Here is a 24,335-nt window from a genome sequence, read left to right as displayed (position 1 = left end):
GAAAGGTAGAGACCTGTAAAAAGTGGGAAGAGCGTTGGGGGAGAGTCGAGGGTGGTTTTAGTGGGTCGAAATTCCACAGAATCGGCATGTCTGGGTTAGTGCCTTTTGGAAACTTGCTCCTCCTCAAATATAGACAGACAGACAATAAGATATTGTTGAAAATCTTAAAATAAACAATTATGGTATTAGTCAGCTGGGAATTCCAAAAAACTTTCAATTCCACTTCGGAACAACGGGTGAATCGTTAAAATGAACGAATCATTATTTCGAAACTGGGGAGGAGCGTGTTCACAGTTTTCATTTCACTGTGATAATCGTAATTGGACTAAATTAAATTAATTGCCACTACCCTCATTGGATACACTCTCCCTCTCTCGAAAATCCGCATTTTGAAAAGTTTCCTAGGATGAGGAAATTCGATGTTCTTAGATATGTACTTGTCTCCGTATATTTTCAGCCTAAAATTAAGAACGGAGACCTCTTCGGAAGGTTCCTTTATATTGCTTTTATCTAGAATGTCTAATGTGCATTGATCAACCTATTACTGCTAAAAGACCTTTCGGAGATGGATCGGAAGCAGCTTTTCTTCTGTCTTTACTCTATGAAACCAACGCATTGGCAATATTTTCCGCTCGGGTTCAGTAACCTAATTTATTATGAGCATCACTTGTTCTAATTTTGGCAGTCCCCCTCACTGACCGTCTTCGTTTTTGAAAAGTACATCCCATCACGTCTATCACGTAAACAGCCCAATATAATCTCAATTACGATTCAGTCTCCACGGTATCAGCTTCCAAAAATCTACCCCTTTCCCTGTTTTAAATCAGCGGTAAATGAAGTTAATAATCTTTTCAATAAAAATATATTCCCTAGCAATCCCCTAATCTCCATGCAAATACCCGAAACTCTATTGATACGATTATTTCAATTTCATTGGTTTTCGGTTAATTTATGATTGATGGGATTGGGGGATTGAGTGGTCGCAGACTATACATCATCCCCACACTCAAGCACCTACTTGACAAAGATGTCCTTTGTCAGTCTGACGATACGCTCTTTGATTCATAGCTTGCAGAACGCCAGATTGACCTACATGCGTTTGCATGGCTGAATAACATTTTCATTCAACAGGTGGGTGTCACCTGTGCTCTGTGTTGAATCAATTTGTTATCATTTTAGAATTAGCTTGACAATATTCACCACGCAAAATCGAACTGGCTTCGCTGCCCCACTCCTACTCGCGAATGCATTCCGCTCCCCCATTTCTGTCGGAATGCATTTCTCCTGAATGGGGAGGTGTTGCGCATGGCCATTGCGTGCAACCAAGGATTTCCGTTGCTGTTATCAGTTCGCAACCCCCATTCAGATTTCGTATAACCTCAGCTCCATGTGACTGAAATGATCAGTTGTTGCACAAATGCCGGCCGTTGTTGAACTGAAATCGGGCTAGTTAACATTTGGGGGTAATAACTCTTGAGAACATAATTTCAAAAAGGTTCACCCTGAAAACATGTACCTTGGAAAAAAAAATTTAAGTGAAGTGGTTTGAATGTGATTCAATTTTTTAAGGGAAAAGTTTAGATAACACAAAAAAAAAATATTTTAACAGAAAAAAGTGAGTGGTGCGAAAGTGTCCCAGTGGAATCGTTTGCAATTTTCCAGGGGTTACAAATAAAGGTAAAGCATTGTCGTTATCTAATTTGTAATCTAGACATTAAAATCCTTTTTGTGAGATAAAATTACGAGAAAGCTTCATTGTCGGACGTGGTAGAGGATTTCATCTTATTTTCCGCTTAATTGCAGGAGCAATGTGTGATAGGGTCTTGTCCGGTGAGACTTTCACACGAACCTTTCGGGCAATGATTGAGTTAGGAAGAGGACCAAATGTCTGCTTTGAAAAAGCAAGTCCTTTCGAGGCAAAGTCCTGGGGCAACCAGAATTTGTGAGTTGATGATAATGGGCAATAATTTGCAGACTTTCTATTCTCCTCATTTCAGTGGTGATGTGAATTAAATTTTAATTTTTTTGTTAACAATTTACTTCGAATATCGCCCGACATTTGAGGTGTGAAAGTGACTAAGTTTGGAAGCAATCTATTACTTCCTAATTTTTCACTATGAAGAGAAAACTAAGCGTACTTTCAATTGTCAGTAGCGATATGTCCTTTTCTTTTGAAATTGGTGCTACAAGTTTAGAGTTTCCTCAATCCTGACCCTGATCCTGACAAATTTGCAAACATCTAGACTTCTATTCTAATGATACAATGAAGTAATAAAGAATTTATCGTACCAATACTTCGTCCTGTGTTGCAATATCGGAAGTTTTCAGACCTGAATCATTTTAAACAGCAACTAGTATCGTTGGAATATCCTTTGCATTGCTTATCTGAGGATGATGATCATGTTTCAAATTGCCAGCTCATGTACCTTATTATTTTCAGTTCTTAATGTCAAATTTCATGCTTAATATCTGCTCGTCCTGGCCTACGCCTCTAAAGCAGGTTCACATCTGCTTCTTCTACCATAGATATTGCCCTTATAGACTTCCCAGGCTGGATCATCCTTACCAATATGAATTAAATGTCCTGCCTACCGCAACCTAATGAGTCGGATTTTATCCACAACCACACGGTCATGGTATCGCTAATAAACTTCGCCACTATGTAGGCTGTGGGATCGTCTATCCTTATGTAGGGGGCCAAAAATTGTTCGGAGGATTCTTTTTTCGATCGCGGCCAAGAGTTCACAATTTCTTTCTAAGAACTCAAGTCGCCGAGGAATACATTAGGACTAGCAAAATAATTGTTTTGTACAGTAAGAGCTTCGACTCTATGGTGAGATAGGAACTCAAATCTATCTTACTTGCTTAAAAGCGATTATTTACATTGATTTAATTCTGACTTAAGCTACTAAACAAGTCGGGAAACCGGAAGCTTGACGCTTCAGGTATGAACGGTTTTGTGTTTCCCTATGTGAGGAGCATAACGAAGATTTCCATTGGCTGATAGCATTGACTCGAGATATTGAAATCGCTCAGTTCTGAGCAGGTTACTGCCATTGCCGGAACTGAGCGATTTAAATATCTCGAGGGACAGGTTACTGCCATTGCCAGAACTCATCGAGTTAAATATCTCGAGTCAATGCTATCAGTCAATGGAGAACTGCGTAATGAAATAGCTTCACGCATTAACGCAACTTGGATGAAGTGGCATTCCCTAACTGCTGTTCTTTTTGATCGACGTATCAGCGCACGTCCCAAATCTAAAATTTATTGCAATGTCGTCCGTCTGCCGCTCTCTATAATTTTGAGTGTTGGCCGACTATAAAAGACAACGAACGGCGTCTTGCGGTAATGGGGATGAAGATGTTGCATTGCACTGGTGGTGTGATACGTTTTGATCACCTCTTAAATGAGAATATCCGCGATGGATACGGGTTTGCACCGATTGTGGAAAATCTGCGAAAGAGGCGTTTTCGATGGTGTGGTCACGTAAGTCACGCTAACGAGAATTCACTTACCAATATTGGTCTTAACATCGAAGTCATTGGTAAAGAACCAAAAAGCGGGCCGAAATAATGGTGGCTTGATGCGCTGGATGGGGATTTAAAGACCTCGCGATTACATCCAGATCAGGCATTTGATAAAATAAAATGACGAAACCAATCACGACGAGCCGACTCCGCTTGTGAACGGGACAGAGGCTGAAGAAAAAGAAAAAGATGTGAGGAGCGACGAGTGCATGACAGCTCCGTGTCACATAGCTAAAAATTCCATTGCACTCTATTTTTTAGAAAGCAATTTAAATAAATCATTTGATGGAAAGCCCCATCTTATTTGTATGGCTTAGAATGCTGTTAATTCGCACGAAATTTATAAGTTTGAACTGCTATAACTTTGACACTAATAGTTGGATTTTCATGAAACCTGGCATGTGTATGTACAAGGCTGTCCTCTATGTCGGTGCAAAATTTAGTACACTTAGGATGAACTTAAGGAGAGTTTTTTAGACAATTTCTAAAAGCTGATAATATACTATTAGTAAAGTTATTTGAGCAGATACTGGAATGGGATATCTCTCGAAGATTAGATTTCACATAAGTGTTCTACACAAAACGTTAAAAAGGGTTCCAGATAAATAGATTGTTCATAAATACGACTTTAATATTTCACGGGAATGCCAATTATTCCCGTTAATTATAACGTCAGCATCTTATTTGCATGGCTTTGGAAGCAGTTAATTCCCGCGAAATTGCTAAGTTTGAACTGCTATAACTTTGGCGTCAATGGCCAGATTTCCATGAAATTTAGCACGTATATACGAAATATTGTCCTCTATGCTGATACGACAGTCCTAGGATGAATTTAAGGGTTTTTTTTTAATAAATTTCCAAAAGCTAGTAATATACTAATAGTAAGTTTATTTGAGCAGATATCGCAATGGGACATATTTTGAGGCCTAGATTGCGTCTAAGCGCACCACTTCGATTTTTTTCAGATTTTTAGATTGGGTAGTTTTCGAAAATGAATCCTGTCTCACTTTAAGTGCGTACATTTTCACTGCGTACTCATGCACTTTCAATTCACACCAAAACTAATATCAGTTTCGGAAAATACAAATCGAGGCCTTTCATTTGCTGCCCTACACAACTATATCCGGTGAAAAAAATTTTGAATCGCTCCTTTGCATGTATGAAGAACCCCCCTTTAAACTCCACCTAAATTTATCGATCTCGCTGTATGCGTGGAATTTCGTAGTTCCCATCTGTCCATCTAATTTCGTTTGGATCAGTTTAGCCGTTTTGGAGGAAAGTGCGTGTGACAGACAGACTGACAGACATTGAATCGATTTTAATAAGGTTTTGTTTTACGCAAAATCTTAAAAACTACGAAATATAATCGCACACTATAATAGTTTGTGTTTAGCCTCTGGGTACCTCTGTGAAGCTAGGAATATCAAAGAGAGAAAAGTTAGAAGTTTTCGATTGTTACTCATAATTTGGCAGGGCCCAAAAAAATATGTCCCAAGGGTATATGCTACCCTGTTGGTAGATTTCCCGAGTTAGTGGATTTCGGTAGTCTTCTGTTTTCTATAAAATGCTTTCCATCGAATATGGGAATATATTTTTTAAGTCACTTTTACTTCACTTTTGTTCGCCGGCCTTTCTGGTCTTCCAATTATATTCGGTGTTTGAATGCTTCACAGTTAATCACGGTATGATTGAAGCAGGTCAACCATGTAGCATAGGTGGTTCGTAACGGATGATGCGTCTTACCAGAGAATTAGCTTGGCTTTAGTGTTAAGACCTATGATTGGAAGCTAGACAATATTCCCCTGAAATATTTGATGCGGTGGATTCAGCTTATCACTAAATAGTAGCTGATACTAATACTAAGTGGCAAACCTGATGCGGACTGGACGAAAAAAAGTTCAGTTCATCAGTTATAGGTGACATTGAAAGTCGGAAGCTCCATTTTTCGGCAGAATAAAACGGAAATAGGACTCACAGAGGCTAGCAGGCAATTAAACGCCACTTCTGCCAGTATCGTGTGAATTTCAAATCCCTCAACAGTGAGCAATATACACTTAGGAAAGCGAACTGATGAAAGACTCACCAAAATTGTCTGTACCATGGTTTTATATGTTGCGCTGTGTTTCAACAAGTTGTCAAAACTTGACCAGTTAACGGTTCAAAGGTTCGTTTCGACACCCTTCCTCGGCTGTTGTTTTTTTTCATTTTTGCTATCCTATATTATTCTTCTTCTGCAGCCTTTGCTCCGTTCACAAGTGGATTCGGCTCTACCAAATACCTGATCTAGATGCAATCGCGAGACTTTTAAGTCCCCATCCAGCGTATCAAGCCACCATTATTTCGGCCGGCCTTTTGGTCGCTTACCATGGAATTCGATGTTCAGACCAATCTTGGCAATTTTCGTTAGCGCGAATTACATGACCATACCATCGAAGACGTCTTATTCGCCATTTTTCTACCATCGGTGCAATTCCTTATATAATAATAATAATCGTTGGCACAACAATCCATACTGGATCAGGGCCTTAAAGTGTGTTAGAGCAGTTACAAATCCCTCTACCGCCAGCGAGATTTGAACCGTGACCTTCCGTACGACAGCCTTGTGCAATTCCTTATCCATCGCGGATATTCTCATTTCAGATGTGATCAAAATGTGCCATGCCAATAGTCATCTCCATCTCCATTGCCGCAAGACGCCGTTCATTGTATTTTATAGTCGGCCAACACCCAAAACCACAGAGAGCGACAAGACGGATGACATTGCGGCAAATTTTCGGTCTGACATATTCGTTAATACGTGGATCACAAAGAACGCCAGTTGTGGGACACCACTTCATCCAGGTTGCTTTAATGCGTGAAGCAATTTGATTGCACAGTTCTCCTTTGGCTGATAGAATTGACCCGAGGTATTTAAATCGCTCAGTTCTGAACAGGTCACTGCCGCTGTTAGTGATTGTGCCTGTTTCATGGGTATCGGGGGTCAAAAATTTAGTTTTATTCAGATTCAATCTGAGACCGTGTTTGCATGAGGCGATCATTCAATTTTTGGACAAGTTGCTCAAGATCATTTTTAAGGTTTTGTGTAAACACAAAACCTTATTAAAATCGGTTTACTGTCTGTCTGTCTGTCTTTTTTTTTTTTTTTTTCATCGTTGGAAGGTGGAAAGGTTCAAAACCTACTGCTGGCTCCTGCCAAACAGTTATGTGAGACTTCTACTCACTAAAACCACCTCCTTCCTCTTCCACTCTCCCCACGGGACTGCTATAAGCATTGCATCGTGGGGCTGGATCAGTTCTTAACTGCGGCGCATTAATGTTCGCTCCCTTTCTTGCTTTCTTCGCAGTTCTTCATGCCTTAGCTGTTCATGAATCATTTTCAGCTCAATTACCACTTGATTATAAGCCTCCGTTGATTCCAACATAAACTCCACTATATTTCCAGGTGTTAAGCGCCTGTCTGCGATCGCCTCCAGCCTAGTTCGGTGTGCTGTGAACCTTGGGCACTCAAACACAACATGCTCCACATTCTCAGCGACGTTACCACATCTTGGGCACCATGGTGACTTGTCGTGTCCAAATCGATAAAGATAAGCCCGATAACCTCCATGTCCGCTTAAAAACTGTGTTAGCTCGTAGCTTAGTTCCCCGTGATTCCTTTCCATCCATCTTCGAATGTGTGGAATGATACGGTAGGTCCAACGGCCAGTTTGTGCCTCGTTCCATCTCTTTTGCCATTTTGCGATGGATTCTCGCCGTGCTAGTTGCCGTCGAAGTACAATAGACTCACCGATTGCATACATATTGTCGTAGAGACGCCGACCTTCATCCGCCAAGATGTCTATGGGGATTGTCCCTGCCAGTACATATGCTGCTTCTCCTGATGTCGTTCGATAAGCACTGCATACCCGGAGTGCACTTAGTCGATACGCCATTCCTAGTTTTCCGCAGTTTGATTTGTTTTCCAGAACGGTTGCCCAAACTGGAGCTGCGTAGAGTAGCACGGAATTAACTACCCTCGAAATAAGACGACGTCGACTTTGTCTTGGTCCACCAATGTTCGGTAGTATCCTCGAGATCGTTACAGCGATGGAAGATGCTTTAGTTGCAGCGCACTCAATGTGTTTTTTAAAGTTGAGTCTTTTGTCAATCATTACTCCCAAATATTTAAGCGACTCTTGGGAGTAAATTGTTTTTCCACCAACTTTAATTTTCACGGTCGTGTCTTTCCTTCTTTTGCTGATTAGCACTAGTTCCGTTTTATGTTCAGCAAGTGATAGACCGGACTTTTTCAACCAGGAATTGATCTCCCATATCGCTTCATTTGCATAGATTTCGATCTCGTCTAAGCGTTTTGCCACTATTGTTACCCCGATATCATCCGCAAAACCAATAGTTGTCACGCCGTTAGGAAGGCGTAGCGTCAGCACTCCGTTGTACATAATTAACCACAGTAAGAGACCTAAGACAGACCCCTGTGGTACGCCGCACGTCATTGGGAATAATTTCTCTCCATCGTCCGAGTCGCAATATAATCTTCTTCCAAGAAGAAATGCAACAACGATGCGTACAATGTACTTTGGAACCTTTAGTTTGGTTAGAGCCTCTACGATTTTCGTCCACTTTGCAGTGTTGAAAGCATTTTTTACATCGAGGGTCACCACTGCGCAGCATTTGTCATCTTGTATTGCAGCGCGAGCCAGGCCAGTCACCATGCTGATTGCATCGATGGTTGATCTCCCCTTACGAAACCCGAATTGCTTGTCGGATAGGCCTCCTTCCTTTTCCGCAACAGCGAGCAGCCTGTTGTATAATACTCGTTCAAATAGTTTACCAATGGTATTGACCAAACATATCGGTCGATATGAGGAGGGGTCTCCCAATGGTTTACCTGGCTTCGGAATAAGTATCAACTTTTGCAGCTTCCATTGCTCGGGGAATTCTCCTTCTCTGAGGCATGCCGTAAAAACTTTAGCAAACATACCTGGTGCTGACCTGGCTGCCACTTTCAGGGCGATATTCGGGATTCCATCTGGCCCTGGGGTCTTATTTTCAGCGAATTTACTTGCTGCATTAAAAATTTCCTCTTCTACCACTTCAGGGATTTCGTCGGGGTTTACATGCACTTTAGGCAGATTTGTGTAGTTCACATCCTCTGGGAAGAGAGTGTCCACTATGTTTTGTAGTAATTTTGGACAGGTAATCGGTGGGGAGCGCTTGCCTTTCAGTGATGACATTACGGACCTGTAGGCGCCACCCCATGGATCAGAATCAGCTTCGGTACACATCCGCTTGAAATGTTCGGATTTGCTCTTCGTGATAGCTACTTGCAATTTTTTCCTCGCGTTCTTGTATTGCATGTGCAGCTCAACGAATTCAGGTTGATTTCTTCTGCGCTGGGAGCATCTCCTAGCTCTGAGGCAGTTTTTCCGACATTCCTCAATTTCTGAATTCCACCAGAAATTGGGATTTCGTCTTCGGAAAGCGCTACGCCGTGGCATAGAGGCATCGCATGCCCGCTGCAATTTTTCCGCGGCCTGTAAAGCTTTTTCTTGTGCGCTTCCCGATACTAATGTGTCATCAAGAAGTACCTCCTTGAACATTTCTTCATCGAATTTGTTAGTTACCCAGCTCATCGTTATTCTTTTTTGTGGCTTCATGTAATTCCCACGCAAGGTTTGGAAGACAATAGCCTGATGATCGCTGTGTGTGTACTCTTCGCTAACATGCCACTGCAAGTCTTTGATAAGGGTGTCACTGACGAAAGTGAGGTCTACTACCGATTGTAATTCTCCCCTCCGGTATGTGTTGGCTCCCCCAGAGTTCGCAAGTACGACATTTAGACGCGAGAATGCCTCTAGCAGTATTTGCCCCCTTGCATTTGTTTTTCTGCTTCCCCATTCTTCTGCCCATGAGTTGAAATCACCGGCAATTATTTTGGGATTATAGCGCCTGGCATCAAAAGATAGTTTCTCAAGCAACAAAGTGAATTCCTCCAGCGTGAGGCTCGGGGCTGCGTAACAACTATAGATGTATATACCTCCTATTTTGGCACGTGTAAATCCGTTCTCTGGATGTTTTTTTACATCTTCTATAGCACGACTTCCGCAGCTCCATATCGCGGCTTTGCTGTTTTTGTCAGCTACCCATACTCCGCTATGAAGATTTTCATATTGTTCGCATACAATAGCTACGTCGACATTATTTTCAAACACGCTCTGGGAGAGCAGGTCTTGGGCCGCTCGACAGTGGTTCAGATTTAGTTGCATAAACTTCATTTGTGCTTATTTATGAACGCCTTTCTGAATACTGGGCAATTACTGCTTAGTGCAATGTGGGCGCTGTCGCTATTTTTCATTTCAACACAGAACACGCATTTGGGCTTTCCGTTGCAATCCTTGCTCTCCGCACTTACGACACAGACTAGATCTGTCTTGTGAGCTGGTACAGGCTTTCGCAATGTGGCCGAACTGCCAGCACTTAAAACATTTATGCACCTGACTTTGCTCTCGTATCCGGCAAACCACCCATCCAATACGAACTTTACCTGCTGCTATAGCCTTTTTTGCTGCTTCGACAGGAAGACTTATCGATGCTATCTGTGTATCCCCGTACGCCTTCCTAAGTCGTAGCACGTTGGCCTCGCTCACTGACTGTATTCCTAATTGAGATTGCAAGGCTTCAAAGATCTCCGACTTCGTGGCGATTTCATCCAAGTCCTTACATTCTATCACCACTGAATCTCTGCTCATTTTGATTGCTGCAGCCTCACCTAGTGCCACTTCATCTTCACCCGCTTTAAGCTCCAGCAACAGATCACCTTTCTGCGTACGTCTGATACGCGTAACATTACCACTTAGTTCAGTCAGGGAGGTATCTGCTTTTACTTTACGAAAAATCTCCGCGTACGTCAGCTCGCTAGTTTTTGTTATGATCAGCGCGTCTGGCCTGGCTCTCCTTTGCAACCGTTTCTTACCTTCTACTTTAGTCCAGGTAGATTCTTCGGCGCGGTTAGTGGCCTTTTCCGGGTGGGCCGATAAGCTTCCGTCTCCTGTCTTCGTAGGTTGCGCCGGAATTGGTTTCTCCTTTTTGCGTTTCGCTGTCCGTTGGGGTGATTGTACCTCTTCGTTGGGGTCTCTTTGTCGCTTATTGCGCATTGCTGAGGTGTCTCTTTCACCTTGGATACCTTCTTTGTCAAAGAGCCTCTGTTTGTCTGTCTGTCTGTCCGTCTGTCTGTCTGTCTATCTGTCTGTCTGTCTGTCCGTCACACGCATTTTTCTCGGAGACGATTATAGCGATTGACACCAAACTTGGTAGAAAGGTGGGAACTGTGAACGCTCACGCATACAGTGAATTACATCCTTTTACGTCGAATTAAAGGGGGGGGTCCCCATACATGCAAAAGGGGGGTGTAAAATTTTTTTTCATCAAATATAGTCATGTGGGGTATCAAATTAAAGGTCTCGATTAGTGCTTTTCAAAGCCGACCTTGGTTTTGACATTCGTTGGAAAAGTGGGGAGCGCGGGGGGTTGAAAGTGATCACTTCTTTAAGAGGGCCATTCTCAGAAACTACTAAACGGAAAAATCTGAAAAAAATCAGAAAGCTGCCACTATATGGTGCCTGGGCTCCGAAATACCTTCCATGCCGATATCTGTTTAAATAAAGTTAATAATAGTATATTACTACAATTTTTTGTAATTGGTTAGAAACCCCCCTTAAATTCATCCTAGTACCATGAAAGTGATATAGGCTATAATACAGAGCATGATCCTACCAAGTTTAGTGGAAATCGCACTATTACTAACAAAGTTATAACACCTCAAATTTGTTGTTTCTTTGAAAATTGAAGACTATGAATGTCAATATCACCCGAAAGTGGATACTCTCACATAATATATGGATATATTACGTGCTACGTACTAAGAAATACACAAAACCTTTCGTACCTGAAGCGTCCAGCTTCCGGTTTCCCGACTTGTTTCTTGTTGCTATTTGACGCCAGGAAAACATAATCTGCATAAAGCAGTGTAGGGCGCTGGACGTTGAATGTCCCGTGTGACGGGGTCCGTAGCAACAACAAAGAGGAGTGGGGAGAACGCGCTTCCTTGGTGGACACCAACAGAGACACGTAGCAGTTCTGATACACCCGTCACATTTCGATCTTTATCTCGGTTATTTCAACGATTTCGCGAATACGGTTGTCAAGAATGCGTTCAAAAATCTTCATAGTATGTGAAAGTAACCGGATCGGAAATAATTTGAACATTCTGCTGGACCACCTTCCTTTTTAAGGTTTTGTGTAAACACAAAACCTTATTAAAATCGGTTTACTGTCTGTCTGTCTGTCTGTCCGTCTGTCTGTCTGTCTGTCTGTCCGTCACACGCATTTTTCTCGGAGATGGTTATAGCGATTGACACCAAATTTGGTAGAAGGTTGGGAACTATGAACGCTCACGCATACAGTGAATTACATCCTTTTACGTCGAATTTAAGGGGGGGTCCCCATACATGTAAAAATTTTTTTTATCAAATATAGTCATGTGGGGTATCAAATTAAAGGTCTCGATTAGTACTTTTCAAAGCCGATCTTAGTTTTGACATTCGTTGGAAGGGTGGGGAGCGCGGGGGGTTGAAACTGATCACTTCTTTAAGAGGGCCATTCTCAGAAACTACCAAACCGAAAAATCTGAAAATAATCAGGGGGCTGCCACTATATCGTGCCTGGGCTCCTTCCATGCCGATATCTATTTAAATAAAGTTAATAATAGTATATTACTACAATTTTTTGTAATTGGTTAGAAACCCCCCTTAAGTTCATCCTAGTACCATGAAATTTTGCAGTGATATAGGCTATAGTATAGAGCATGATCTTACCAAGTTTGGTGGAAATCGCACTATTACTAACAAAGTTATAACACCTCAAATTTGTTGCTTCTTTGAACTTCTTTACTAAGAAATACACAAAACCTTTCGTACCTGAAGCGTCCAGCTTCCGGTTTCCCGACTTGTTCCGGATTGGAACTGTGGTACTTTCTTGCCAGTCAGATGGTGTTCTACATTCCTGAATAACCGATTAAAGAGTTCACTGAGCAACAGTGTTGGGTCCCAGCTCTTCGCTTTCCGGAGATCAGAAACCATCTCGTCAGTTACTTTTGCTTTCTACGATTTCATTCGTTTTATTGCTTCCTCGACTTCAGCTGCGCTGACAGGTGGAACTGGTCCAAATGTCGGCAATGATTATGGAAGTGGACGATGAACAAATTCTTCAGTTGAAATCTGTTTGAAATATTCTGAACATCTATCCGTCGCGGCTCGATGGCCGGTAAGCAAAGTACCATTCTTGCCGTTAACGCAACAGAAGTGTTCGATATCCTGTGTTGGCTTTTGGCAAGTCGATACAGATCACTCTCGCCATCCCGAGTGCCTAGTTTATCATATTGTGGACCGCTCGGTTGACAGCGATCGCTTTTTCTGCTTCCCGGTTGGCATTCTTATAAATTTGCCAATTGGCCAGCGTTTTATCGTCGAGAAACTTGTGATAGAGACATTTCTTTTCACGGACCTGCATTTCAACATCATCATTCCAAAGTCAGGTATCTCGGTTGATGTACCTCTTACCTGGCTTAGTGACCCCGAGGGTTACAGATGCCGCTTTGTGAATCGTGTTTTAATTTTGTTCCACCATTCCACATTCGTAATGGTTGATAATCGGGTAAATAAGACCATTTCTTTTTTCTTCCCACAAAATTGCCACCTTTAATGCGCGGCAATCCAGTGCGTAGGGCGGCAATCAACGGCCGATGTTGAGGTGCGATAGTCTCATAGGAAACGGCTTTGCAATTAGTGACGATGGTAAAATGTCGGCGTCTAATGAGAATCTAGTCGATTTGCGTTTTATTATTCCCACTATAAAATTTGGGAAGATGAGACAATCGTTTGATGAACCATGTATTCATAAGTACAAGGTCATGAGTGTCCCCAAAATCGATTATACACTCGCCACCCTCATTGTGCGCTCCAAACCCCTTTCTCTCATGGAACCTGTTACCGTTTGCCTTCACCCACATGACCATTAAGGTCACGGGCAATGATGATATAGTCGTCATCAGGCACCTGACAAGTATTTTCATCGAGAAGTTCCCAGAAGGCCGACCTGTCTGTGGTGCGTACGCGGTGAAGAAGTGAATAGTGCGATTAGCTGATATAATGGTGAGCTTCATCAGCCGGTGATCAAATCGTTCGACTTCTTCACGGATCACGGCATCACGGAAACCCTTTGAGATTTATTTATAGTATAGCCGTATTTCGTGTATAGCCATTTTTACCCTGTTCGCGTTCTATGCCACAGCTTTTGGCACCTGACCATCAAGTTTCTTGCAGAGCGCCTTTTCCGAAGGACTCTTGCGGGTTCCTCCGTCTTTCTAGTTAGAGTGCCAACATTTAGCGAGCAGACACGTATCTGTTTTGCTTTTGCTCGGACTAACTTACTTATGTCCTGACGCGTCAAAAACCCTTGCCGACTTCTCGACAGGACCGGGGCTCGTCCTGCCGCGTCGACTGAGGTGGACCCCCAAACATTTTCCCGAGGCTTGTTACTCTATCCGATCATCTTGTTTCTAACGACATTGAATGCATGGATGGATGCACCTGTCACCAAAAGAGATCAGGTAGGATTTAGCATGATGCAATAGTTCCAACTATATTGTATTTATCTCCTCCACTGATCTCAGGATTTATTTTATTTTTTTCCGAGTTATCACAATCTCGGCAGATGCCGGATTTTACCTAATACTAGCACTAAGTGCCAAGCATTTAGGCTCGGACGATCCTACCTACTTAAAAATTAAAGGGGCACTGGTGGTGGTGGCCGGTGGTAGGTTATTTATTTATTTTATTTTATTTATTATTTTTATTTTATTTTTATTTATTTATTTTATTTATTATTTTTATTTTATTTTTATTTTACTGAGGATAGTACAAAGTACATTGCTTCGAAGCCTCCTCCTTTACCTGGACTTGGGAGTTCTATCCTATATTATTATTGGTGTGTGAAATAAAAATGGGAATTTTTGGTAAATTTCGATGCTTTACTGTAAAGAGACTGTCAAAACAATTTCATTTAAATATTGACTGTCGCTAGCAACGACTTTTGCCCTTCTTTCTCAGTCGTGTTATTTGGTAACACAGACTATATTTGAAAGACTATATTTGAGTTCCCAGATTTTATCCTCCATCTTGGGTACCAATCCAAGTTTTGCCTTGGGACCTACCTACCCTTGACCGCTTTCAGAAATTGCAATGTTTGGTAAATGTGCCAATGAGCAAACGCAGTACACATCCTACGTAAATGGAGGATATGAATAGGTGCAATGGACTTTCTCATTTATCTTCACCCACCTGATGTGAATGTGATCAAATGGCAGAAGAGGTAATGGGTAGTTCACATATTGTAAAAGGACGAAAACTCCACTGCGAGCTATGCCACGTTCTATTCTAGAATGATCAACAATTGAGTCCCTCTAAAGCTACATTACTCAGTATAGTCTGGAAGATTGCAAGCTTCTCGGAAAGCCGTGGAGGTGCTGAAGTACATTTCGGGGAACTGGTAGTGTTGGTTAACTTCTCTTCAATCTACTTTATGTGAGGGTTCAACTGAATTCGTAATTTTGTTTAAACCAGAGGTTTTTGATTAATAATGTAATTAAACTATTGATGAACTAGCTGACCCGACAGACTTCGTACTCCTTCAATCGATAAATAAAAGACCTAAACTTTTGTATAAAATAATTTTAAAACAAACAAAACGAATCCGTATTTAATAAAAAAGCATATTGTGAAGCATTCCGTCTCCGGATTCGATCAATTTCATTATGTCGTGATTGCTGGTGTTGTGTTTGATGTGCACGAACTCGTTGCATTATAAGCCTATCTACTTCATTATCACTCACTAAATAACGCAATTCTGACATAGCAATACGACTATTTTCTTGTACCGTCTCTCTGTGGTCATCAGTGCGGTTAGCACGTGAGGTAGATCTTCGCACATTTGATTGACTGCGACGACCTAAGTCAGGTCGTCTTCTCCTCGGCATCGTAAATTGTAAATACTGAAACTGAGAAAATTTTTCACTCACTTAGCAGTAAAGTGTAACAATCACAAAATATCAAAAAAAAGAACACATTACCTGGAATGCCACTATCGCAAAGAATCGTCAAAGTAAAGAAAGTTCGCGCGCACTTATAGATATCGTAACGCAATATCGTAATACTTCTTTCCGTGTTCTAAAGTGCAACAGGATGGATTGACATATTAGTTGGTTGTCAAATCTAATGTCAAATATTATCGTTGCATTCAGAAATTTAATTTGTAACAAAACTTAATATCTAGTCTAGGTCTAGGTAGTCTAGTTTGGTCTTGAAATATTTATGGAAATTCAGAGAAGGTTTAAACGGTGAGAAACAAAAATACTAAAAACAGAAATTCTATTTTCCAATACAACATGTTCTGAGCTGTGAAACATTTGATGTCTTTTGTCTTTTTAGAAATAAAAGATTGTCACTTGGTTGTCAAATATTTCTAGTTGCGTTAAAAAATTTGTCCGTTTCATAGCTGTAATATGAGGTCCGATGAACACAGTGAGTGATTGAACTTTATTGAATATCAATAAAGTTCAAATTGACTCTAAATTTTATTTAAAAAAAAACGTTTATATGGCAAGAAGAAAAGTGTTGCTTTTAGGATTTTACCGGCAATTATTCGAATTTTTCTCACCTTTTAAACCTTCCCTAGACCTCCACGGACATTTCAAAAGCAAAATAAGATAAATCCGTTCAGCCGTTCTCGAGTTTGAGCGAGACTAACGAACAGCAATTGATTTTTATATAAGTATAAGATATGTTCTTAATTGAATTTGGACCAGTGGGTGGTTATATGTTCGCCATAAATCTCTTTGTGAGACACAGTACGTCAGTTACAAATGCATAACTGTAAGACAAACAAATGAACATTCACATCTGTTTGTCATAAAAATAGGATAAGAAATGCATAACTGTAAGACAAACAAATGAACATTCACATCTGTTTGTCATAAAATAGGATAAGAAATGCATAGTGATAAGAAGTATCGACTCCTACCACTTATGAGTCATGTGTATGTAAATGTAAGGATCAAAGTACGAGCCTGATCTTCTATAAAATGTGTTGCAAGATGGTCAGCTCGGCAGTTGTATTTGACGTATCGGAAGATACGTGTCGAAAATAATAAAAAACGAAAATAAAGAAATAAAATTGGCGCAGTCGGTAGGATTGCTACCCAAAAGTGAATTTATTAAAATAATTTTCACAAGTTTTAATAACAAAGTTTTAATAAAGTGAGTGTACATCAAAAAAAAAAAAAACTTTTTATTAAATAAAAGGGCAGTGGTTCGTCCTTAAATGACTGAGTAAAGTGAACGTATATCACTTTAACTGCAACTCAGTAGCTTATACGTAATAAGTGGACATTTTAAAGTTATATTAAAATTCGATACAAATACATACTCAGGACACAGATTTTCCTTAAAGTTATTTCGTGAAACTTGAAAATTTTGTGAAACGGTAGACTACTGTTTGTCAAATAGTCACCGCGTTCTACTTGAAGTAGAAATTCGAAACAGTAAACCACTGTTTATTAAATGGTTACAGTGAAAAACAGGAAATAAATGTGGACATCTGAGATCATCCAGAGGAGCAGATTAAATTTCAACGCAGAGGAATACACCAACAGCACAAAAAAGCAGGAATCAAACGAAGAAAGCGAACACAGAAACGAAATGGCTACAAATTCAAACACCACCGTGGATCTATCATCAATAAGATCAGCAATTCGAGGATTAATTGACCAACTCCCGACGGTCACTACAAGTAAGGAATATTATGAGTTTAGAGACAAGGGCGATCAAATAAGCTATTTGGCACAATTTCTTCCAACTGTGGAACAAGCTCCAGTTTTAATAACAATGTTACATAAAATTAATATTTTGCGAATTCGCTACGATTCATCGTTAAGATGGGACGTAATTAAACAAAAAGCGGAAAAAGAACTAGACAATGGCAAATCGTATGATACCATGTTAGATGATATTAAATTAATAAATGTTAGAAAGACATCTGAATACTTCGATATCCTTAGAGATAAATTAAATGAAATCAAACTTATGATAGACATCAGAGAAACAACTAGGCAAGACGAAACAAAAAAACACTATGAAGCGAAAGTAATTAAAATAGCAATCCAAAAACAGGATAGCAGTATCATTGGAGTATTAAAATCAATCAAACCTAAAACCTTAGAGGATTTGATACATGAAATGAAAGAAGAGAATTATTGGGATAATGATGAAGACACGAGACAAAACTATACCGCTGAACGTAGAAACAATTTTTATAATAGACACAAGAATGAAAATTTTAGGCAAAACAATTTTAGGAATCAATACCGAAGTTCAAATTATACTCAACAAAACCAGAGTCATGAAAATAGACAAAATCATACACAACAAAACCATACCTGGGGTAATAATTCAGGAATATCTAGACAAAATTTTTCACAACAAAATCGGATTTGGGGACAAAATTCAAGACAGAACAGGCAAAATTCTACACAAACCAGACAGAATTGGGGACAAAACAGACAAAACTCTGCACCAACTGTACAAAATTGGGGGCAAAATAGAAATTGGGGAAATCATAATACATTTCAAAACCCTTACAATCAGAGCAATAATAGCGTTCAAACCAGAAGGGAACACACTCCCATGGATACTAACATGATCAGTGAGCAAAATTTTCGGCTAACAGCCTCAAGATTAGATTACCTTACATAGAGCTGTATCACCCATTGAGGAACATAAAAGCCATGATAGACACAGGTTCTTCAATATCATTCACTAATACTAAAATAACAGACCCAAGAGGATACATTAAAGTTGACAAAAGGATAGTTAATACAATGAACGGTGGGACCGTTTTAGACACAATTATAACTAGGGACGCATTCGAAGAATTCAATTCAAAGGAAAAATTTTCATTTTTCGTACATAATTTTTCGGATACATTTGATATATTATTGGGTTCAGACATATTAGAGAAACTTAAAACAAATATTAATTATGAAACACAAGAAATCACCTTCAATGGTAGACTCCATAAATTAATAATACCTGGTAGGGAATTATCCGAACCGTCACAATTAGAAATAGAGGAAATATGTAATTTAGTTGAGGAAAAAGTTGACAGATTTAGATTAGACCACTTGAATAAGGAAGAAAAAGACAGCTTAGGGAAAATATTAGGTAAATATAACGACCTAATGTTTAATGAGGAAACTGACAATTTGAGCTTCACTCATCATATTAAACACCATATTCGTACTAAAACAAATGAACCAATATATACACGGGTATATCGCACTACAGGAAAACATAAAGAAGTAATAGACAAAACAATTGAAGAATATCTAGAATCAGGCATAATTAGGCATTCCGAATCACCATACAATGCACCAGTTTGGGCTGTACCCAAGAAAATGGATGCAAGTGGTAAGGAAAAATGGCGAGTAGTAATAGACTACCGCAAGATTAATAATGAAACAATAGAGGATAAATATCCTATACCTAATATCGAGGATATATTGGATAAATTGGGAAGATGTCAATATTTCACGACATTGGATTTGGCGAAAGGGTTTCACCAAATCGAAATAGAAGAAAAGGATATAGAGAAAACTGCTTTCTCTACTTCTAGCGGTCACTATGAATTCTTAAGGATGCCATTTGGGTTGAAAAATGCACCTGCAACTTTTCAGCGATTAATGAATAACGTATTAAAAGAATATGTTGGTAAATTATGTTTCGTTTATCTCGACGACATAATTATATTCAGCACATCATTGGAAGAACACTTAGTTGCACTTAACAAAATATTCGAAACTCTGAGAAAAGCCAATTTGAAATTATCACTTGACAAATGTGAATTTATGAAGAGAGAAACGGAGTACCTAGGGCATATTATTACAACAGACGGCATTAAACCAAATCCGAAAAAGATTGAAGCAATTCAAAAGTACCCTCTACCAAAAACTGAAAGGGAAATAAAATCGTTTTTAGGCTTAGTAGGCTATTATAGGAAGTTCATCCAGGATTTTGCAAAAATCGCAAAACCAATGACCAAATACTTGAAAAAGGGAAATAAAATAAATATTACAGATATCGAGTTTATCAGTGCATATAACAAATTTAAAACTTTATTGGTAAATGATCCGATTCTAAAATATCCAGACTTTTCAAAAGAATTCACATTAACTACTGATGCTAGTAATTACGCCATAGGAGCAGTTTTAGCTCAACAAGGTCATCCAATTTGCTTTGCCAGCCGAACTCTAAATCAGCATGAAACCAACTATAGTGTAATTGAGAAAGAATTCTTGGCGATTGTATGGGCAACAAAATATTTCCGGCCATATTTATATGGAAGAAGATTCACAATAAAAAGTGATCATCGTCCGCTTCAATGGATCAATAGTCTAGACGAATCAAATAGTAAATTTGTCCGATGGAAAGTTAGACTATCCGAATTTGACTATAAAGTAGAATATCTTGAAGGGAAGGAAAATCATGTCGCAGATGCTTTATCTAGAATTAAAGAAACTAATATGCATGTAGAACAACAGGAACAACAAGATGAAAATGAAAGTTTAGCCACTCAACATAGTGCCGAGGAAGACAATAGAAACTACATAGAAATCTCAGAAAAACCTATTAATATATATGGGACACAATGGATTATAAAAAGGGGAAGAATAGGAACTCACATATTTGAAAAACTATTTAATACCAAAAAACGACATACGTGGGTAGTGAAAGATAAATTAACTGAAGAAAAAAGTAAAGAGATACTCAGGAAGATTCATAGTGAAAGTATCATAGGAGTGAAAATTGATAATATAGACGACTGGAATATGTTTCAGAATACGTATTTAACATTTATTAATCAAGATTTGAAAGTAAAATTATTAAAATGCAATACTTTATTAGAAGATGTAAGATCAAGAGCCGAGATGCAGGAAAAAATTTTAAAAGAGCACTTGAAGAATAATCACCGCGGAATCAGTTGTGTTTACCAAACGATGAAAAGAAAGTTTTACATACCGAATTTAGAACATCTGATCACTGAAACTATAAACCAATGCGAAACTTGTAAACTGGCTAAGTATGAACGAAATCCAGTTAAACTGCCATTTAAAGAAACAGAAACATGTAATGGACCGAGAGAAATTTTTAGTATGGACATTTGGATGCCTACTACGGGTGTTAACTATGTATCATGTATTGACAGATTCAGCAAATACGCTACTCTTATTAAAATTAAAGACAGATCATGGTTATCAGCGAAGGAAGCGATGTTCCAAGTAATAAATATAATGGGGAAACCAAAAAAGCTCATTGTTGACCAAGACGCATGTCTTACAGCCGAATGCTTTAAGAATTTTTTAACTAAAGAAAAAGTAAAAGTGCATATCGTTAGTTCAAAGACAGGTTTAGCAGACATAGAACGATTTCATGGGACAGTGAACGAACATATTCGAATTTTGAGAATAAAAGAAGACAAAGAGAATATCGATGAAGTTGTTGAAGCACTCAAACATTATAATCATACCCTTCATAGTACTACAGGACAAAGACCAATTGACTTACACCTACAAGACGAAAAAGAAACAAAGAATAAAGTGAACAAAAGTAAATGGGTAGAGTACAGAAATAACAAGGAAAATAGAAAAGACGTCGAAATTGACGAAAGGTATGTTAAAGATAAAAATAAAAAGCTTGGTAGAAAATATCGTAGAGTTGGTAACACTTCGAGGGAAAATGATAGGAGAATTTTAGTTCAAAATAAAAAAGAAAAACGAATATACAATAAAGGAAAATTTAGGAAAAAGACTAAAGTATAAATATTTCACTATTCATAATAATTGCCTTATTAAACCAAGTAGATGTCAAAGATGACTGTATTTTAAGTATATTGAAAAATGTGAATGGAACGTGCAGTTTCGTAAAAAGCTCTAACAGACTTATAGAATCAATTAATGAAAACATGATAATAACCCAAAATTTACAAGCTACGAAAATTTATCATAACTGTAACAATAGATACAAAGAAAACATTTTAGGAAGTAAAGTAATCAAATTTTTTAATTGTACTGTAGAGATTAGTGATTTTAAGTTTGAAGGAATTCCTCATTATAAAAATTTCATGATTCACATTCAAAATAATAATATGACGACTGAAATCCAATTTGTAGAGATAGATTCGAAAAAACAAATAGTCGAACATATTAATGAAATTAAGGAAATTAAGTTACAAAACCAAATTAACTCCCGACTCAATTTTTCCACAATTACGATTATAATTACAATATGCATAATAACCTTCTGCTACATGTATGTAAAATGTCAAAAGAATAAAACGAAAATTATAGTTAAGACCGGGTCTAGCGTTGAATATCAGCCCACAGCTTTTAACTCCTACCCCAGATTCATTTAAACGAGTTGTTTTTCCACCTATGGATAATCCTATTAAAAATTCGACTTTCTAAATTTTTCGGGGACGAAAAAACTTAAGGAGGGGGGAGTTACAAATGCATAACTGTAAGACAAACAAATGAACATTCACATCTGTTTGTCATAAAAATAGGATAAGAAATGCATAACTGTAAGACAAACAAATGAACATTCACATCTGTTTGTCATAAAATAGGATAAGAAATGCATAGTGATAAGAAGTATCGACTCCTACCACTTATGAGTCATGTGTATGTAAATGTAAGGATCAAAGTACGAGCCTGATCTTCTATAAAATGTGTTGCAAGATGGTCAGCTCGGCAGTTGTATTTGACGTATCGGAAGATACGTGTCGAAAATAATAAAAAACGAAAATAAAGAAATAAAATTCGTCAACCACACCTATGGGCCATCACTGCCGATTTCTTGGTAATGTACTTCAGCTTCCCTTACGAGTGAGTGATTAAATAGCCGTTAATCCTTTAAAATGTTTTGCCAACACTAAAGAACAATATATATGTACAACTTTTAAAGTGTCCTGAAATTACATTCTATGAAGTTACCGAAGCTAAATGAATGGCCACTTAAGATCGGTGTAAGTATCTCCCGAGATTGGTTAACCAAGCAATGGTCCTTGGGGATGACGGGATATTTTTAAATGCGAGTTAACTGAAATGGAGCATTTCCACGCTACTAGATAGACGGTAAAACAGAGAAAGAAGGGAAAAAAGGAATTTAGTGTAAACAGGGACGTTATCCTTTCTTGCTCAGATGTTTTCAATAAATTAAATGTTACTCAATATTCATACTATCGATTTTCCTCGAAATATTATTTGCTCCTTTCTCAATAACTGGCAAACATCAAGACATTATTATAATTCCAACCCTCACTCCAATTCCAGATTTATTATTTTTTCATTTGGGCCGCCGCAGGCTTCCGGCATAACATGTGTTTAATTTATTCATGCTCAAGAATTGATTTATTGGTTCTGGTCATCTTGACTGAAACCCAACTATACATCAAGAATCATCAAGGGAATGCACATCCATGTTTGCGTACATATTTGAGGAGCGATAATATTTAATATCTATTTTCACATCCGCACGATATCCCTGTATGGTTTGCACCCTTGGATGGATGGAATACTATATAAATCTCCTTAAAGACTGTCAATAGTTTTTGTTTTATTTGGGATGCGGATGTTGGAATTTTTATGGGAGTTAAAGGGTTCTTCAGATTTGAATCCTAATGTGTACTTATTATTTTTGTGAAATTTCAAGTTGACCCTTTATATTGAATCGAATAGTTTCCAAGGTATTTTTTGTAATTCGTCCTATTTTGTAGTCTAGTTAGGGAAGATTATAGGAATTCAATTTTCATATAAGCAAATTTCAAAGGTAGACATCGTAGCCATGAACAACAAATTATAACCAGTCGGGAAATCAGAAGCTTCAGATATGGAACAGTTTGTGTATTTCTTACATAAAAATATTCGAGTTTACGTTTGGCCCATTAACTCTTCGGAGATTTTTCTCCCAAACGCGGCCAAGAGTTCGCAATTTTTCTTGCTAAGAACCTAAGCCTCCGAGGATTACATGAGGACTGGCAAGATCATTCTCTTGTACAGTAAGAGCTTTGATGTTTATAAGCTGAAATAGGCTGTGTTGGCGGCTAGCTAACGTCGGAGCTGTTATCGGTGGAGCTTTTTGACCCTATATGGGTGAAGTTATCAACGGTTTGATAGTTGCAGCCTTCTATCTTTATCGTTCTCAGCTGACCAGCGCTATTTGTTTTGTTGTATTGTTTCCTTCGTCTTTGATGCTGACGTTGCCATAAAATTCGTTTTGTCTTCATTAATGTGCAGCCTGGCAGTTGGTATGTACATCTCCAATGATGCCCACATTCTCAGGTCAAAGTGGAAAAGATAGCACAATAAGATGTCTTAGACCGCTGTTGATGTTGAATTGTCGCGGGAGTGATCTCGCTACTTTTATTTGACCTCGCACATTGGTAAGGGTCGTCTTATCAGTTTAGTTGGGATACCGATTTTTCTGATGGCCATATTCCAACAGTTTTTCCATCGCTTGCTGGTACTTAGCATTTCGATACCTCTATAATAGCTGCACCTTGAGCATCAGTTGATAAACCTCTTAGTGAAGTTTTTTAACCAGTTCGGTTGTGATTCCATCGGCTCCTGGCGACTATGAT

The 24,335-nt window shown here is 38.8% G+C and overlaps 1 protein-coding gene across 3 annotated transcripts in view; it reads left to right on the top strand.

Annotated features, from left to right (window-relative positions):
* The first annotated feature begins 1,379 nt into the window (after positions 1 to 1,379).
* Positions 1,380 to 24,335, top strand: part of LOC119659894 (tachykinins) — a 155,281-nt gene continuing 132,325 nt past the window's right edge. For all 3 annotated transcript variants that reach the window (XM_038068218.1, XM_038068219.1, XM_038068217.1), the window contains exon 1: positions 1,380 to 1,677. The gene's annotated coding sequence lies outside the window, so the exon portion shown is untranslated. The remainder of the gene's footprint in view (positions 1,678 to 24,335) is intronic.

This window comes from Hermetia illucens, chromosome 6 (assembly GCF_905115235.1).
Source record: "Hermetia illucens chromosome 6, iHerIll2.2.curated.20191125, whole genome shotgun sequence".
Classification (NCBI taxonomy): domain Eukaryota; kingdom Metazoa; phylum Arthropoda; class Insecta; order Diptera; family Stratiomyidae; genus Hermetia; species Hermetia illucens.
This window is presented reverse-complemented; position numbering and strand designations above follow the sequence as displayed.